Source organism: Macrotis lagotis, chromosome 1 (genome assembly GCF_037893015.1).
Source record: "Macrotis lagotis isolate mMagLag1 chromosome 1, bilby.v1.9.chrom.fasta, whole genome shotgun sequence".
Taxonomy (NCBI): domain Eukaryota; kingdom Metazoa; phylum Chordata; class Mammalia; order Peramelemorphia; family Peramelidae; genus Macrotis; species Macrotis lagotis.
In genome coordinates this window covers 740191855-740196531 of record NC_133658.1, presented here as the reverse complement: position 1 = coordinate 740196531, position 4677 = coordinate 740191855, and the positions used below count along the sequence as shown (strand labels likewise).

The window sequence follows — 4677 nt, the reverse complement described above, 5'->3', positions numbered from 1 at the left end:
CCCCTTAATCCCTGTGGGTTTGAGAAACGGATTTGGGATTTTCCTCTTTTGTTTATCCTCTTCAGTTATAAGTGCAGTCAATGAAGTCCTCATATCCAGGTGTTTTACATGGCAACCTTGGAGGCTGGATCCCTGGCTAAATGTTGCTGTCAGTCATAGGGAAATTCTGAGAAGTCAGCGTGACAGGATTCAAGCCCAGTGTTTGGACTTAGAACTTAGGGGGCACTATGATTTATTGGAAATGAGTTAAACTGTGAATCTAATTCTTCCACCTTCCACAGAGACTGAGGTATTGTAAAGGGAAAATTATGCTCACAGGTGCTGGGAGATTGGTTTGGATTTTCCTTTTCACTATGCTTTTGTGTTTGTTTTCTTTTTCCCCAAAGTCACTTTGAATATTTATTCTTTAGAAATAATGACACATAATAGAATGTGGGGGCCTAAAGGATAAATTGAAAAACTGAGGCTTCTTCTCAGCTGTTTTTTTGTGCAGCAGGTTTTTTTTTTTTACCACAGATTTCTTTGCTGCTGAAGGCTTCTTTTCCTTAAGCTTCTTTTCTGCTGATTTCTTCTGCCCTGGAAACTTCTTATTACCTTCAAGTATTTTCCTCTTTTTCTCCTCTACCACTTTCTTTGCCTCCATAATATTCTTTAGTGCAACAGCTCTTTTATTTTCTCTGATTCTTAGCCTGTTTGGAATTGTGTTCCTGCACATTGGTCTTGGCATATGGGTTCAGTTTCACAGTGATTCTCAAGTTCTTCAGTGGGTTCTTCTTGAATATTCATGGATGAATCTTTTTTTATTGTGCACCAAAGGTCTTCTGAATATCCATGCTCTTCAAAATCCTGTTAAGGTCTGTATTGCTCATCTTGTGCATGGAAAAATTGTAGTGACTCTTCAGGGTAGTACAGCTCATCCAACTTGCAAAAGGCATTTTCAGTCCAAATACAGAACTACCCTACATGTCCCCCAGGAGCAAGTCTCAAAAGAGTCAGTTTACTCACATTAAGTAGAGTGATAACAGGAATGTTTCTGAAGACAGGTCCCTGACACTGAGGTTCCTCATTTTACCCTTACCAACTTACCTAGGCTGAGGAGCACAGATCCTTTTTCTTTTTTTTTAAGAAAGATTTTATTTATTTTGAGTTTTACAAATTTCCCCCATTCTTGCTTCCCTCCCCCCCTACAGAAGGCATTATTGGTTCCATGTTACACATTGATCTCAGTTGAATGTGATGACAGAGAAATCATATCCTTAAGGAAGAAAAATAAAGTATGAGATAGTAAAATTACATTATAATGTAAGGTGGTTTTTTTCCCTAATTTGACAGTAATAGTCTTTGGTCTTTGTTCAAAGTCCATAATTCTTTCTCTGGATAAAGATAGCATTCTCCATTGCAGATAGCCCAAAATTGTTCCTGGTTGTTGCACTGAAGGGATGAGTTCATCAAGGTTGATCATCACCTTTCATGTTGCTGTTAGGGTATACAATCTTTTTCTGGTTCTGCTCATCTTGCTCAGTACCAGTTCATGCAAATCCTTCCAGGCTTCCCTGAATTCCCATCCCTCCTGGTTTCTAATAGAACAAGTGTTCCATGACATACATATACTACAGCTTGCTAAGCCATCTCACAATTGAAGGACATTCACTTAATTTCCAATTTTTTGCCACCACAAACAGGGCTGCTATACATATTTTTGTACAAGTGATGTTTTTACCCTTTTTCATAATCTCTTCAGGGTATAGACCCAGTAAGTGGTATTGCTGGGTCAAATGGTATGCACATTTTTTGTTACCCTTTGGGCATAATCTCAAATGAGCACAGACCTTTTTGGAGTCATTCCATGACTTCAGCTTCTTATGGAACAAAATTGCTTCCTTGTTCTTCTTACCCTTCTACTTACCTTCAGTCACTAGAAGTTCTGGGACTTCTTCAATTCAATGACCTTTAGACTGCACTAGGGCCAACAGGGAAGGGGGCTGCCAAAATTTAGCAGATGGTGTATTATTTTTGTGTTGTATTCACTCAGTGATGCCAATGGTTCCAAGTCGTAATAGGAGCAAAAATATGATCTCCTCAGCACAGCTATTTTTCCAGTCAAGAATCTGTTTCACTATGTTTTCACTATGCCTTTGAAGGAAATACTACTTTATAAAAATAATCTGTTAAGTGACCAAATAGAGCTGGAGTGCAAGGGATTCAAAAAATGGGGAACTATCTGTGGAGGCTCAAGCCAATAGCAGACTAGATACCTAAAGGTCCTTTTGTTGCAGGAGAAATTGGTGCTGCCAATAAAGATTGAGAGCTCTTGTGAAAGTGAAAGAATTCAGGACTCACCCTGGATTTGAAATAGCTCAGGATTTTTTTCCCCCCACAAACCAGCAAAATTCACAGATTAAAATCTTTTTTTATGGAAGAGACAGGTTGCTTTGTAAGCACCTTGAGGACTGGGTGAATAACAATGGACTAGTCTAGATGCAGAGGGAAAGCTACAGGAAACCTGGCTGGGCAGAGACCTGCCTTAAACTTGAGGACAGGCTAAACCACAGTTTCAAGTGAGATTACCAGAGGGTATGGGAGAATGGACTAGAGGCCCTATTTCTCCAGCCCAGGGAGCATGAGATTGTAGTTTAGAGAAAGTGGCCATCTGGCAAAAGGGAGGAAAGAAGGAAGACAAGGCCTTCTTTCCTTGGAGCCCTTACTTAAATGCATTTGGTGGGTTGGGCTAGGGTGACTCTTTGGGGAGTGGTTTAGCACCTGGCTCCTGGTACTCTCTAATACACAAGGGGGGGGGAGCCTCCTGGGAGTGGCCTAATATAGTCTGTGCATGGATGACATCTACACTCTAGTCTTTCCTGTCCCAAAGGGTGTGACCTTTAAGTCCAACATGTCATTTCCTGTGTCCATCATTTTCTTTCTTTTTTTATTAAAGATTTTATTTGAGTTTTACAATTTTTCTCCCAATCTTACTTTCCTCCCCCCACCCCCACCCCCCACAGAAAGCAATCTGTCAGTCTTTACTTTGTTTCCATGTTGTACATTGATCCAAATTGAGTGTGATGAGAGAGAAATCATATTCTTAAGGAAGAAACAAAAAGTATAAGAGATAACAAGATCAGACAATAAGATATCTGTTTTGGTTTTTTTTTTTAGGTTTTTGCAAGGCAAATGGAGTTAAGTGGCTTGCCCAAGGCCACACAGCTGGGTAATTATTAAGTGTCTGAGACTAGATTTGAACCCAGGTACTACTGACTCCAGGGCTGGTGCTTTATCCACTGTGCCATCCAGCCACCCCTGTTTTTTTTTTCTAAATTAAAGGGAATAATCCTTGAACTCTGTTCAAGCTCCACAATTCTTTATCTGGATACAGATGGTATTCTCCATTGCAGACAGCCCCAAATTGCTCCTGATTGTTGCACTGATGGAACGAGCAAGTCCATAAAGATTGAACATCACCCCCATGTTGCTGTTAGGGTATACAGTGTTTTTCTGGTTCTGTTCATCTCACTCAGCATCAGTTCATGAAAATCCCTCCAGGCTTCCCTGAACTCCCATCCCTCCTGGTTTCTAATAGAACAATAGTGTCCCATAACATATATATACCACAGTTTGCTAAGCCATTCCTCATTTGAAGGACATTTACTTGATTTCCAGTTCTTTGCCACCACAAACAGGGCTGCTATGAATATTTTTGTACAAGTGATGTTTTTACCCTTTTTCATCATCTCTTCAGGGTATAGACCCAGTAGTGGTATTGCTGGGTCAAAGGGTATGCACATTTTTGTTGCCTTTTGGACATATTTCCAAATTTCTCTCCAGAAAGGTTGGATAAGTTCACAGCTCCACCAACAGTGTAATAGTGTCCTAGATTTCCCACAACCCTTCCAATAATGATCATTGTCCTTTCTGGTCATATTGGCCAGTCTGAGAGGTGTGAGGTGATACCTCAGAGAAGCTTTAATTTGCATTTCTCTAATAAGTAATGATTTAGAGCAATTTTTCATATGGTTATAGATTGCTTTGATCTCATCTGTAAATTGCCTTTGCATATCCTTTGACCATTTGTCAATTGGGGAATGGCTTTTTTTTAAAATATGACTCAGTTCTCTGTATATTTTAGAAATGAGTCTTTTGTCACAATCATTAGTTGTAAAGATTGTTTCCCAATTTACTACATTTCTTTTGATCTTGGTTACAGTGATTTTATCTGTGCTCCTGCATCACTTTCAAGAAGGTATAAGGGGGAGAGGACATGTAATATTTCTGGTCCTCAGGCAATGGGAACCAGAGTTGTCACTATTACATATGTAATCCTTGTTCCCCACTATTAAAAAGAACATTGCAAATTACTGCTATTGACTGATTCTGAAATGGAATCTGAAACTGCTAACTGTATTTTTCTTCATTTCTTACCTTACTATACTATCTTGGATCTTTTCTGATCTCTCAGCCATATTGCATTCCAGGTCCTATCTCCAGCCACCAACTCTCTCTGCTATTGCAGCTTCTCTTTGTGTGTTATCTTCTTTCATGAGATGGTAAGCTCCTTGAGGACAAAGACTGTCTTTTTCTTTTTATTCACAGCACTAAGCATGGTGTTATCTGGCACATATTAAGTACTAAATAAATGATTGTTGGTTAGTATTCGATTGTATGACCTAAGAAAAGGGTGAA

The 4677-nt window shown here is 39.4% G+C and overlaps 1 pseudogene; it reads right to left on the bottom strand.

Moving 5' to 3' along the window:
• Window positions 1–406: 406 nt before the first annotated feature.
• Window positions 407–4457, bottom strand: LOC141506509 (large ribosomal subunit protein uL4 pseudogene; annotated as a pseudogene).
• Between the last annotated feature and the right edge of the window lie 220 nt (window positions 4458–4677).